At 48.1% G+C, this 15,043-nt stretch overlaps 1 protein-coding gene across 2 annotated transcripts in view; it reads right to left on the bottom strand.

The window, feature by feature from the left end:
* Positions 1-13,704, bottom strand: part of PLXNB1 (plexin B1) — an 87,560-nt gene extending 73,856 nt beyond the window's left edge. Inside the window, exon 1 of one of the 2 annotated variants that reach the window (XM_064519010.1) lies at positions 13,629-13,704. The gene's annotated coding sequence lies outside the window, so the exon portion shown is untranslated. The remainder of the gene's footprint in view (positions 1-13,628) is intronic. The other variant, XM_064519012.1, reaches the window with a different exon arrangement.
* Positions 13,705-15,043: the final 1,339 nt, after the last annotated feature.

The raw sequence follows: 15,043 nt of genomic DNA, 5'->3' as shown, positions 1-15,043 counted from the left end.
CTTCGGAGAGGCATTCCTGAGGCACTCTGTGCCCTAATAAATCAACAGAGCTGCTCCAGGTTTCCCCGGCAGCTGGAAGCTGGAATTCTGCAGTAAAGGCAAACATCTCCCCAGCTAAAGCAAACACGGCTGCCGAGTCCCTGCTGAGCACCCACAGCTACTGTAAAAAAAGTAACCGAGAGGGAAGGTGGAGATCCTAAGGAATCTAGCTGACAAAAGCCAATCCAGCTTACTAAAGATGGCCATGGCTCCGGCCCTGGCCTAGCAATTTCTCTGCCCAGAAATGTGCTTCAGTTTAGCAGAGCAGGAATACAAAACTTCACTTTTAGAGCAATGGTCACTTTGTCCCTGACTTGGATGGTAGTTTTGCCTTTAAGGAGAGCATTTATTTTAGCATTTAATAGACTCATGTAAAAGATCCTGCAAAAACACAGAACAGAAAGAGCCCAGTCTTAAACAGCTTATAGCTTAACTCTAAAATAAGCGAAGACAAAGGAAACGGCACTGACCAGTGTGGCCAGCAGTCAGCTCAGCAGAACAAGGAGACTGCTGTTTCCAAGGGCGCAGGAAGTGGGTTTTTTTAAACTATATGACAGGAAAGATCTGATGAAGGACTTTGGAGGAGAATAATGAGGTGGGGTGGCATGCACTTACAGGCAAGCCATCTCTCACACAGAGAAAAGCAAGACAACGTATTTCAAAAGCAGCCCAAGGAAACAACGGAGGCTCACGTTACCAGACAAACAGCACTAGCTCCCAGCACTAAGAGCTGCAAGACTGCGCGAGAACAACTAGGTGGGCTGCTTAGGGCCTTTAAATACCATATCTTCAGGTGCGTGTGGGGAGTTAAGGTAAGGAAGTAGTCAAGGCAGGGATGAAACAGTGAAAGTAATAGAATAGCAAGAGTTGATTGTCCCGAATGCTCTCATATCAGGCACGGGCCCATCAAGACCTTAAGAATAAATCGCCTCATTTACTAAAACAAAGGCACCTTACCCATATGCACACTGAGAGATGGAGTAAATATCCTGACTTCAACATCTGTCACTACCAATAGCTATGCTCTCCCATAAGGAGTTTCTAGGGAGAGCCTCCAGTGCACTGATGGGAGGTAGCATAGGGTAAGTGTGAACAAATCCCATAGACATCCAACCTGATTTGTACAACAAACCCAAGTGTTCAGCCTCCACGCCTAGGAGCCATCACTTTGAGGCCACTTTAAAGTATGTTTTCCCCACCACTCGTCTGAGGAAGAACAAGATCCCAGTCTACAAGCAACTGTTTCCTTTATGGGAAATCAGTCTATCCTGGTCTACCTAGACATGGTTAACAGAGGCATGCTAGGCAGTTCATGGTACACAGAAGTGGTGGAAAGCCAGCAGCCCAATCAGTACATCAGTGCCAGGAGCTCTCAGACAACAGATTTCCCCCCCAAATAAACAAACTCTGATTGCTACATGAGATTATATATCGGTTATATTTAATCAATCACAATCGGTTACAGATTCAGCCTGCAAAGAGCTGTGTGCTGCTTGGGAAGACCCTCACTGGCAATAGGGCATATATATGTTCATAGAGAGAGACACGCAGACGGAGAGACAGAGACTGTGGCCCTGCTGAGGGCCTTCCTTGTGCTTATTTTGACCTTTCAGTTAAAGATTCTCAGAAGGGCACTGTTCAACCCCACGTCTGATTAGACCTCTTGGGAAAAGCAGAACACAAAGCATCACACACCAATGACCAGAGTCATAATTTGATCTTGATATTCCCACCCATCCACATGGCCCAAAAAAGCAGAGTTCTTCAGTGCAAGCGTTGGCAGTAACAATTTGAAACAAATGTGTTAATTAGCAGATTTTGCAGCCCAGCATGAGCCCGAGATCACTGATGTTGGCTATTATATAGTCAATCAGAAGCCAAAGAGGATGAGCACCATGTTAGTTAACCAATTCAGAGCAAAGTTAATGATTTGCAAATTGCAGGTATTTGGAATGAGCAAGACCAAGGTTTGTTTCACAAAGATTCTCAAGATGACTTAAAATGCATTAAGTATGGCATGTTCTCCATCACTCACAACTCTCTCTAACATTCAGTCTTGACTTAGATGTTTAGCTTAAATTCAGGGAAGCCCACTGTGCATTACACAAGAGATCAGACTACATGCTCCCAATGACTTATCTGGCTTTACAAAACTATAATTAGTTTTCAGCCTGTAAACAACCAACCAGAAGTTATTCTGAAAGAATCATGGACTAAACTACATAATTCACCAGGTTTGCTTCTTCTACAGTGTTTTCATATCGAATCCAAAAGAGGATCAATGAAAGAAAGTAACTGGAATGATTAAATGAAATTGAAATTTAACACTGCTCCTTGATATACACAGTGGTTAAATATACAAATTGCTTCATAAAATTCTACTTTCCTAGGAAGGTTATGATCAATAAGTACCACAAGATAGGTCAGGTAGAAGGAACAGCAGTGAAAAAAAACATTGAGAAGCAAAAGGCTTCCGTTCTCAGGAAACACCTCAAGTACAACCCCCAAGTTAATGGTCCTGTCATGAGCAGACTCCTCCTTTCAAGGATACATCGCTCACTCTGCACATAGCATTTAGATATGAACAAAGTCTGGGAGGAAAAAACCAAGGTGAGGAAGGCAACTGCATTAGTCTTGGGGTTATTTCTAAAAGACAGGACAACAGAAATCAATTGCAACAGGACGAATCAGATTCACATAATTTAAGATAAGACCACTCTGACTTCCTGCACACATGTACTATTCCATTTTACCCACTCACACCACCACATAGCCCATTAAGTGGGTCTGTGAAATCTAGTGGTTTATGATTATCCAGACTAGAGGCCTTCGGAGGCCAAAACAAAAGTTCAGTACTCTCCTACTAGTTTCTTCCAACAGCTCTATCGTTCTTTCTGGCAACCAGGTCAGTCTAATTTCTTATTTCTGTTTGCCTTCTGCCTCGAGCCATTAATTCCTTCTCTGCTGGATTACAGAGTAGCTCCTCAGTCAGTTATGCATGTGCTTTGACCAAGTCACCTCTCAATAGTCTTTTGACAATCAACAGATTGCTCCTATCCAGGCTCTCATTACAAAGCACTTTCTTTAGCTCTTGAATAACTTAGGGCTCTTTCTGCAAATTCGATCATGGTTCCCTTCCCCCTCTACACTCATTCTCTTCAGAGTCACTGCTTTGGTGACAAATACAACTGGTAAACTATTAGCATCTCCAGCATGTGTAAGTCTGTATCTGCCTGCATCAGATGGATTTATTTCATTAGGCTCATTTACAGTATAACGGAGGAACTACAGAAATCCTAGACTGCAAAGACTACAACGGTTCACTAACCATGAATTGTCTGACTCTGATGAGTACAAGGAGCTCAAGGAAGACCCCATACCTTTTGTTAAACGCTATCTAAGTGTTTCTCCAAAAGCTCTAAGGAAAGTTGTGCTATCCGACCCCCATTCTCCCACTCAGAGACGTATATACTGTTCAGGATCTTCAAGCAAAGAAATCTAAACAGACCCATCATTTCCAGCCACAGCTTTGGATCTGCCCTCTGCATTGTCTACTTCTCTGCTGAATCAGCATTAGCACAAACTTCAGTTTCCAGAACATTAACAAACTACTGAACAGCACAGGGTCTAGTGCTGATGCCCACTGAAGACAGGTACTAAAGATATCCCTTTCTGACATCTCCCTCGTAACTAGTAATTTCAGATGCACCAGCCATTTTTTAATGATTCTGAGTTATGCTGTTGGTTTTGGCACAGGTCAGTTATTTGTACCATTGTACAGCTCCAAGTCAAACACACTAAGAACAACATTACATGCGTATAGCTACCTGCTGTCATGCACTTACCTGATTCTTTCCAGCTGCCCTTTCTGAATGAGTACACCAGACAAATGCGAGCCTTCAGAAGAACCCTCAATATATATCAAAAAGCAATGACTACCTGTCAGAAGTCTCTTCAGGGATCAGAGTTATTCAGGCCGACTGCTTAGAAAGTATCAATTCCTTGTAGATGTTAACTAACACCCCCCTCGACTTGTCAGCCAGGCATTCCACATCACGAGCACAAGTACCTCCTACTGCTTCTATTCTAGTAGAAAGCAGAAGCATGTATCAAACAATTCTATTTTTCTCATCTCCACATATCAAATGAACAGAAGCTCATTGAACTTCCACCTCCAATCAGCACTTCAATTTAGTGACAGTCTTCATTTTGTGTTATACTGCAAATGCACATCTGAGCTTGCAAAAAGCACAAGGTAGAGGGTCTACGCCCTTGGCGCAGGCAGGACCAAGGGCAGAGATTTGGGTGCAGGTCAGTACGACAGCAGGAGGAAAGGCAGGAAGGACTCTGCCTGTTATATCACTCAGAATAAAAAGCAGTTCCAAGACAATAGGGTAGAATGAGACACTTGTGGCTTTATTAATCCTTAACTTTGTATTTTCAAAGCAAGACATTTACTTGCCATTGTGAAAGCCCCATCCCAGCTACCTGAGAACATGACTACCTGGCCGTCCGACAGGGACGCGACCCTCTTGGATGAGATTTTCAGCATAGCTCCAAGTAGCAGGGGCACGCGGCCTCTGAAAAATTGGTGGCAGGGAGGGCTACCCATCTGTTTTAATAGGGGAAAGTCTGCCCATATTTATGCATGACTGCCCAAGTGAACTGCATGACTGCTTTTGTTCATCTGCTCACAGCAATCCATTCTTTCAGTAGAAACAGCAGGAGGAAGCCATGCTGGGACCAGGAGGGAGAAAATCCCGTCGACATAGTGAACAGGACAGACAAAATTCCCCTACAGATTCTAAGAACTTATTTGCAGTGGTACTCTGCGTTGACTTCTCACTTATCTTGCAGCTTTCTGGGACACCTTCACACGTTCAGGCCCAAACCACACCACAATAGTCATTTTAACTGATTCTACTTTAGAAACTGATTAGATTATTGATTTCTTCACAGTTTAGACAAAGTGACCTTTACATCCCACAAAAACAAAGGCAATTAACACACACAAAGTCTTCATTTTAAAGGGCAGTGTTTTGCTCACTTGGAAGATAAAGTTCAGTAATACTCCTTTTTTCCTGCACCTTCCAAGAGATTAATTCTCCTCCCTCCCCAAACTTCTCATCTTTCTGTCAAAAATAGGCAAAAGGGACAACACTTCTCAGAGCATATACAAAAGAGCAGCCTGAAGACAAACACAAGAAGAGACAGATATGCCTATAGATCACTGAGTAGTAAAGAAAGTGGTCCCAGTTTGTACGTTAACAGTTTCTAACAGTTACCGGCAAGTGAAGCAGTATCACAGATGCTGGTTCCCAGTGCAGAGGTAACAGTTTCATAAGCACAAAAAGTTTAAGGCCTTCTCTACATAGAAAAAACCTTTTCAAGATGTAGTCTTCGTTGTATTCTTGGAATAAGAAGGATGCTCTACGTGTTTGTATTGGTTGAAACTATCACCGTCGTGAATCACTGCACACATGTGATCGGTACCTGTTTAAAATAAGCACCTGCATTTTGGGCCAAGTTCCACCACCAGGACTTGCGCCTTCTGGTACTTTCTGCATGGTGCACCCGGCGATGGCTCTTAGACTTGCCGAGCTGAGCTGCCAGGTGTCATCTGCGTCTGGATGATCCCGCACGCTCCGGCAGCCTGCGGAGAACACCGAGCACTGCAGTCGTCACCGCAGCGCCCGTCAGGAGGCGAACAGATGCACAACCCAACGGCTTCCAAGAATTCAGGAGGTCGTACAGGCGAAGGTAAAGAATGAAGCCTCAAAATTGCAAGCGCAGGTCATTGTCCTACAACAGCCTTGCTCAGCACAGCACCACCATGGGACTTGCTGCTAACCACCCACACCAGACGGTGACACAGACCTGCGGTTTGACCTTCGGTTGCTGACCAAACTACTTAGCCAGAAATGTTTGGGTTTTGTGTTTCTTGGAACTTCGTGAGCAGAATGCCAGCGTACAAACTCCTCCCAGCAGGAATCCCACCATTGTCATCATCTGGAAGGTAAGCACTATTTAGCTGTTATTTGTCTGCAGCTAATGAGTTTGACATTCATAAATCCACTGTCATAGCTGTTGCCATAGGAGGTCCATGGTAATAGGACGTTGTAGATGGTTTGAATGGTTGGCTTCAAAATAACATGGGACTGCAATATGGCCATCAGCTTGCCTACTCTTTTGCAACTTTTATTCACAGACTTCAACAAAGAGGGCTCTCCACGGTGTTGCAAAGCCTAGTTGTGCGTTGTGGGAAACTGGCCAGTATCAACATGGGTCGTTAAGGCAAGCTTCCTGATGCCTCCATCCTTAACATACAGCCCTCATTACTGCAGTGAGATAGAACAAGTATTTGCGAAACTATTCATGGCAAGGAGGCCTTCTGCATTTTGTGGATATATAATGCATTTACAAGGTTTGAATATTGAGAACACAGTACTTTCATTATGACACACAGGAACAGTTTAAAAATAAAATAAGCAAGAAAATGCAATTGTCAGAACTACTTTATAAGCCTTTACATTAGTGGTTCTCTGCTGCGCTTGTTACTGAGGCTAACAATACGTGCTCTTCCACCTCCCTCCTAGATTAGTTAAGCATTGAGAAGGCAGGGGCCATGGTGACTTGGACACTATGGGGACAGAGACTTGTCTGTCCCAAGCCAAGAGAAAGCACAACAGGCTAAATGGCTCTTTCACGTGTTGCAGTGCAGCTGCTCACGCGGCCACGCTGCCGGCACACGCAGCCCCCGCTGCCCATCTCTGCTGCTGCGGAGAGGGGCCTCGCAGGTAGAGAACAACTGAACTCGCAGGTAGCTGCTCCACCTCTCCACTCCTTTTTCTCCAGCTTTACGTTATCTCAGCAGTGCTGGGCATGTGCAGGACCAGACACTCAAGCACTGGGGCTCCAACTGCCTGTAACCGTGGCCAAGGAGCTCAGCACACTGAGTCACCCAGGGATGGCAGTGCCCCAAGGACCTGCTCTGCTCTCTTTCCAATTTAAATTTTGCCTAGGCTGCCAAGACGACAAGCAGGTAGTAGGCACCAAGGGCCACTTAGTAATTGCACATGCACCTCTGTAGGCTGTCACAAGTCTGGAGAATGTTTTCTAGTGATGAATTCCCCAAAAAACCTCAGGAAAAAATGGATTGAGAAGGAAACAAATAAAAAGGTAAGAAACACAGTGCTACTAGTCACAGCAACTGCAGTCCCGCCAGAATGCATGGCCATGCAAGGGAACCACGCCTCTAATGGCAGCCAGGGGAAAGCTGCACTGACATGCACGCTGAAAAGCAAAAGCACTTTCTTTGCCTTACCTCTCTCTCACACTCTCCCTCATAGTGGCAGACATGAAATGCAGCCACAAATCTCAGCTATGCTAAAGATCAGAATATAAATCCACAGACGCCTTAGTCTCCCTAGATCCTTCAACAGTTCTGCAGTCTCATTTCAGCAATTTCTCTCAAAATGCCAAAGCAGCTAAAAAGAAGTTGACAAATAAATAGGGCCCCTGACTACTACTACTACTTCCATTTCCCACAATAGCAAGCACAGCTCCCATGCAGTTCATCCAGCTGCATGCCTCTTGCACCCTTCTCTTGGGCAAAATCAATCAGTGGCCCACTGCAATCTGCACACAGGAAGAAGTCAAGCCGCGTGCGAATGGAGATCAAAACGTTGATGGGATTCGAAAGGCCAGGAATTGCTTTGGCACTTCAGCTCTACAGCACATCTGTTTTTTGACTACACTAAGGGTAGGAGAGAGCACAAGGCAGGCGAGAACAGCTCATGATTCGGGTGTGCAGATGGCAGCAGACAGACAATACCAGAAGAGTTACTGAAATCCTCTCTCACACCTGCTAGTTTACTAACAGAATTGCACTCTCCAGCACTTTCAGAAGGTACGTCTGATGTGAAAATCTTGGGGGAAAGGTTAAAGTGTTAATGAGAGAGGTGCTTCAGGCCCCTAAACTCGGGCTGTCCAACTCCCCGCACCAACTTCAATGGTAACCTTATTCTTGGCAAACTCTGGTCCAGCAGGTACGGGAGCATCTCTGAAGCCCTTGTTCCTGCGCTTTAGATTCTTGTTGCCTAAAGCTCTTGTGGCTGAACGCAAAGCACTCGTGCAGCACTGTCTGGAGCATGTTCTCAAGCATTTTCCTGGCCAGCAGTTCACACAGGTTGGCATTTCTTTATGGAGATGAGAGTGTCCAGAAACTCCTCACAATATTGCACAGAAGGATGGGGGCATAGCTACTGTACATAACTAAGGATCTCAGAGGTGTGCTTTCTCCAGCAGTCAGAACCAAGGGGCCGGTGGGAGGGGACGGGACTGGACTGGCTGCACTCCAGTATTTAAGGTAACTCTGCAACATGGGCCAACATAAAGAATAGGAAGGTCACCTACCCAAAACAAGAAGCAGTGCAGCAAGGGAGAGCTATGGGAACTAGTTTGAAACAAAAAAAATCATTTTGAAATAGGCAAACATGTGCAGAAGCCTTAAGCTGAACACACTAGTCCTACAGTAGTAATTTCCAGAATGATTACAGTGGGATAAGATACCAAAATACCCACTCTATTCATAGAATTACATGCAATTTAGTCAGAAAACTAGTTTCATCAGCATAAACAAATGCTTGAATACAGTCAAATTCCCCCACCTGCATAGTCCTGGAGACAGCTACTCTCCCATCAAAATGCCGTAACAGAGCTGCAGGGAAGGGCAGGACCCAAGGAAAACAGTATTCTCCTTGTGCAGCTTCTGCAGAAGTTTGGATCTTGTCAGTGCAGCTCCATTAACAGGCAACACTGCATTATGCTGAGACAAGCTACATGCATGTTTTCTCACCAAAACCCAGAAGCTCCAAAGGCAGCATTGTCTTCAAACTCAGAATTAAGACAAAATGCAAAAGAGAATGAAAACAGCGATGACTCGAAATTCTCTGCACCTGCAGATATAATGCTTGCTAGCAACAGCAATCCATTTAGTTAATAGCTTACACCTGTGTGTCCTGCTGGCTCACCACTGATTCCAGATGGGTATTTGGAGCAAGCGGTCAAACAATTGCTAAACTCCGGTCCCCAGCACAGAAGCCAGCTAGCCAAACCACCACCAGTACCAAAAATCAATACACTTACAACCTCGGTCTTAAAAATGCCCCAGTGGCACCAAGGCAAAAAAAAAGACTCCTGGCATTAAGACAGAACAGAAAGTAATATAAGTAGGAAGATGAAACGATAACATTCAGATCCTTCAGGAGGGGAAAGGAACTATCATTTCCTCAAAGAGAACAGCTATGAAGATGTAAGAATTTTGAAGGCAGAAGCACCGTCATGGAGGAGAGGTTGTGGAAACCTAACGCAGCAATTCCACGCTGCTCGGAAGCTAAACTTCAAAGACCAAAGCAATGTGAAATCTCATATTTGCCAGACATAGAAGTGTTCTTTACAGCACTCACAGTGTTTATACTATAAGCAAATAACTGAAGTTCACATGCAATTAAAATCTGGCATTTGGGAATTTCCTTAGGATCTATAGCATTTGAAGATGTTCATCAGATTTTGATTGGCTTCAAAAGTCTTCCTGTCAGATCATGCTAACACAAAGCTCTTTTCTGCTTCTCTACCCCCCCCCCCCTTTTTTTTTTTCGGTGGTGATCAGGGATTTGAAGGTGAAATCCTATCCTTAAGTTCAGGACATTAGAAACCGTATTTTATAAAACCAATTCAGAATCCCAATGAATTTAATTACTGCCAAATCAAAACCAAATCCACCTAGACTGAAATCATTGTTTCTTCTGAGATGGCTTTTTGCAAGCATTGGGAGGTGATGCTAACTTCTGATTAATAAAAGGGAGATGTTAATTGCTTCCTGCAACCTCAAAATAGCTGAGATGTCTTAGTTACTATTTGGCTGAAATAATCTAATAGCAGTGAAAACAACTCCTCCACATTTATTATTTAAGCGGCTGAGGAGAAAGAGCAGTGCCTTAAAGAGATCACACCAAAGCACCGTGGTTCTTCCCTTAGTCAAGGGTGCATGTCAGTACAAGTCGAAACATCCTGCTTCACATTTTTGCATCTTCACAGAGTAGCAAATCTGCAATTCCAGCAACCAGAACCCAGCCCACTTTATCAACCGGGGCATATCTCGGGTATCACTATAGCACGCTTGAACACAAATCACAGCACCAAGGCTGATCCTATACAGTTCTAGAAGGAGCTACACAGCAAAAATCCCTCCAAGTGCTTTTTGGAGAGCTCCCTAGACTCAACATGCTGAGCGGGATGGCTTTTCAGTTCTTTCCTCCCACCACAGTGCCGGACTGAAGCCTGTGCAAAATTTGAGATTACTGTTTCCCAGTTGAACCAAGCACCTAATCTGCCTCCTGGAGCAACTGCATCATGTCACAAGATGATAGCATGCTCCTAACATCTCCGATTCCTATCCCTGAAAAACACATGCAAGAATTTTCTGAATACTCTCTGCCAGCACTGAGACCAAACCAGACAACACTGGAATAAATATCAATATGAATCCTTCTTTCTCTAACAACATCATCACTACCACCATCAGGTCAAAGATGACTTAGATAACAGGACAAAGAAAATGATACCACCACAATGAAAGACCAGCTGGCATATTCACATAAAGGCAAAAGCAGACATCCTGTGGTTTTGATGAACAGCAAAAGATGAATCCTTTCAAAAACAGTAATCCTGCAATCAGATACTTAAGAGAACTGCAAATAAACGATAATCAGATCCAAGGCTTTAACAGATTATGGGGAATTCCAAGAAGAGTCAGCAGAACACACCAGCTTTCCACACTCAAAGCACAAAGACTTCACTGAAGATCCAGGTGAGAAAAAAGGGCACCAGTTCAACTCCTACTTCCTGAAAGTAGCTCATATCTAGAGGACTAATTCTTACCAGCAAGCAGGCACGCTCATGCCTTCTTTGACTGCTGCCGCCCTGCAAAGCCTGCAAGTTGGGATGAAATCAAAGTCTTATCTTCCTCCAGGATATTCTGATACAAGATAGGGAGAGTTCAGTTCAGAACTTGGTTACAGCAGCAAATTAAAGTTTTGAGGAAAAAAACCAAAAACAACAACAACAAAACAGACAGAGGGGCTGCCTGGGAGGAGAGACTGAAGCCCTTATGAGCTTCCTTTGAGAGGCAGAAAGGACTAAGATGCAGAGGAAGATGACAGCAGAGAAATAAAATGAATGAGCCAGAGCTAGGGCTTTTATCACTGAAAATACCAAGCATTTGTGGGTATTGGCTACTTTACCTTCTTCTGAACTTCCCCTCACACGTTTCCTCCCCCACCAAGGTGTCACTGAAGGATAAAGCATTGCTTCCACTGAAAGATATCATGCCTCCCTATTCGTCTAGCAGCACGATTGAGTATAACTCCAGAAAGAAAACAGTAATAACAGAAGAGAGCAAATGCAAATACTTTTGTTTCCCAGTTGGACAGTGCTGGATAGCACCCCCCAACAGGCAACCTGGGTGGGTGTTCCTTTGTTTGGAGCACACCCAGCATGGGAGAGGCTTTCTTATTTAGCCGGCAGGCTCTCTCTAGGCACACGAGGCCACCTTCGGCAGCAACAGATACTCTCCAGACCCGATCAGTCCTTGCAGTTTCTGCTGACGCTGCCAGCAAAGCCCAAGTGTGCCAGCAACAGCAGCATTTGCAGAAACAACCCTGCTTTACACAAAGACTGGCAACGAAGCAAAGGGAATTACAGCCCTCTGTCAGCTATTCCCTCTGCCCTTATAAGGGAACATCCCAGGCCCCACTGGGAATACGATGCTCTTGCTGGACACGAAAGGTAAGGCAATACCTGAACAGTCAGCATACGAGGACAGAATACTCCTTTTCTGAAAAGCGAGCAGAACCTGTGAGTCCAAACTCCGTACAGCCACTTACGTGGGAGAGAGCAGAGATTAGAGGGTCAGCTGCTGACAGTCTGCATCCACCTTTCTGGAGAGAGTTATGCTGGTAATTTTAATCTTATTAAATATCGTTAATCGTATTACTAACTTAACTCTTTTCACATGTTGGAAGAAATTTAAAGAGAAAATCCCATATATGACCACATTAGGTTATATGCTTTCTAGCCAAATCCCAATTCAGGGCAAGTCCCTTGCTTGCGAACTCCAGTTCTGCTACACACGGGTGTGATGAGCAGGGAAGCAGTCTGCCACACACCAACTACCTACTGCCCAGGCTCCCTGACAGACTCTTCGCTTCTGTCCAAAACCCACTTGCTTTCTTCTCCTGGGATCCTGCACGACTCTCGGAGGAACCCTACAAAACTCATTTAATCCCATGCTCACTTTGCAACAAACCCCTCAATCAGGTGGAAACCCCAATTTCCCCCTCAGAACAACCCAGCACAACAGCCCAACGGATCAGCTTCCACCCGGCGCAGGATGAGCAGCTCCGTCACTGGCTTAGCTGCCACTGTCACATGCACAGAAACATCATTAGTGTAATGGTCATCGATTTCTGTATTTAATACACAGGACGACACAGGACTTCTGTGACCTCCATTCACGGAGTCAGAGCAGAAGAGAGCAGACCACAACCCCACCCCACCTTACACAGAATAAGGCGCTTGCTTACGAAAATACCGACCCTGCTGTTGCAGAGCACTGTGGCTTGCAGCCCCTTTCTCCACAGCTGCTGCAGCAGTCCGGGCACGCTCCCGGGGCTGCCCTCGCTCCAGACCGCGACGCTGAGCTAGAGCGGCGGTGACAGAAAGTTTAGAGCCCAAGATTTGGGAAAGACCTCAAGCTGCACTGATGTAGCGAAAAAACGCACCTGCTCAGGGGGCCCACACACTCGCTACGCACGGTCCAAAAGGAGCATGTTCAGGGCAAAAAGTGAGATCTCCAGAACAACGGGATACGATCACGCAAGTTTCAGTACAGTGAAATAAGTGCCGAGGGGGAAACGGGAACGCGCAGCCCTCCAGAAGTCAGAAGTGGTGCCGCGTTTACCAGAAAGCTACCTTCTAACGCATTTTTCACTGTTGCTGGAAAAAAAGAAGACACTGAAGGGATGCTGCAGGAGAGACCGTTTCGCCTCCCCACGTTAACAATTCAGTCGCACTTGTCAGCCAGCAGCTTCCCCGCGGAAGGCGCCGTTGTTCCCCCGAGGCCGGAGTTTCGGCAGCGCCGGGTTTCCAAACGCCGCCCGGCCCCGACCATTGTTCGCCGCTCGCCGCCGGCCGCCCGGCCCCGGCCCCGAGGCCGCTCTCGCGCCTTCCGCTGACCAACGCGGCGGCGCCCGCGGCCCCGGGGCAGCTCGCGGCTCTTGGCCGCCGCCGGGGAAAGAGCGGCCGCGGCATGTTGCGAGCGGCGCCGCGCAGGTGACACCGCGCCCGCCCCGCGCCCCTCCCCCACGCGCAGACAAAGCGCGGCCCCGCCGGCACCTGCCGCCCCCCGCCCGCGCCGCCAGCAACCCCGGGGCGAGCCGGGACGCGCCGGGTTGGGTCGGGTCGAGCCGCGCCGGGCCCGGCAGCTCCCCGCTACCTCCCCCCCCCCCGCCGTGGCCGCCGCCCCTCACCTGCCGCCCCGCGCCGCCCGCCGCCGAGGAGCGCTGCCCGCACCGAGCCGCGGAGCGCCGGCCCCGCCCCCGCCGCGCGCCCGCCCCGCCGGGGCACGCGCCCCCGGCCGCCGCCCTGCCCCAATAGCAACCCGCCGCCCTCCGCGGCCACGCCCCCGCGGCGCCGCGCGGTCCCCACGCCCGCTCCTCGCCCACTCGCGCTCGCGGCCGCCGGCGGGACCCCATTGGCTGCCGCCGACGCCGGGTGAGGTAGGGGGGCGGAGGGGGCGCGGCCGGCGCGCGGCCACCGCCTCAGCGCCGCGGCCTCCCCCGGGCGGGGCGGGGCGGCTCCGGGGCCTCCCGGCGGCGGCAGGGCCGGGGCGAGCGCTGCCGGGCACCGGCTGCCGCTGCCTCGCGGAAAGGCAGCCCCGGGCTTACCGGCCGCGGGCCGATGCCGCCAAAGGCCCGGCGCGGCCGGCGTTCACGAAGCCTCCGCGAAAACGACGCTCGCGGCCGCCCGGCTCGAAGGGCAAACGGCCCTTGCAGGGGGCTGGTGCTGGCGACCTCCGCCTGCGCCCGGCGGTGGGCTGAAGCGGCGCGTTCTGGGGGAAATCAGAGCGTTTCTCTCTGTATTTAGTGGCGAAGTCACCGGTGTTTGGCTTGACACGGCCTTTTGCTTGAGCAGGGCTCTGCGGCGACGCGGCACGCGCGGGAGCACGATCCGACGCCGGGAACTTTCTGCTCACTGAGGAACCGTCTCCTCGTACGAGCACCGCTGCATCAGGTGGCGAGGACGGGGCACAGCTCCCACTCGCAGAGCACGCGGGAAGCGGGGCATCAGCAACACCCAAGAACGCAACCAAAGCGTGGTTATCTCCGGTTACAAAGCAGCGGAGAACATACCATTCCGGCTGAACCTTGAGGAGACAATAGCATCATCCAGCAGAACTGCCCCACGTGGGTATATGCAATATAAACTGCTGATGGTTTGGTAGATTTTATTCCTTTGAAGCTGAAAGCTTCGGTCATGAGAACAGCGCAGACACTAGTGCTCTATACGCAGAGGAATTCCCTGCCCGGGAGCCGGCTGCATAAAACCTCCCTCTGAATCAGGGCTAGGTTCTGTCAGGAACAGCTATAGCGAGGGACAGAATTAATGCTCCCATTTTTTCTTGCTTATACTGCAACTTCTATGTGCCCCAGATGTGCTGCGCTCTGTTGCGTTGCTTATCAGCAAGCACACAGTTAGACTGACCCATCTGACCGCGGTACACGTGGTGACTGACTGCAGCGGTACTGAATACCACCACACAGCCTGATGGCCATTCGCCTGTTGTAACGACTATCCGACGCTCCGAAGTCCCCCACAAATGGCCAAATTCTGCTTTTACCACCCAGCCGCAAATTCTGCGTGGAAAAGAGGATGTGTCTGAGGA

This window comes from Dromaius novaehollandiae, chromosome 12 (genome assembly GCF_036370855.1).
Source record: "Dromaius novaehollandiae isolate bDroNov1 chromosome 12, bDroNov1.hap1, whole genome shotgun sequence".
In the NCBI taxonomy this organism is placed as follows: domain Eukaryota; kingdom Metazoa; phylum Chordata; class Aves; order Casuariiformes; family Dromaiidae; genus Dromaius; species Dromaius novaehollandiae.
The sequence above is the reverse complement of the archived record's forward strand: the minus strand, read 5'-3'. Positions and strand labels throughout refer to the sequence as shown.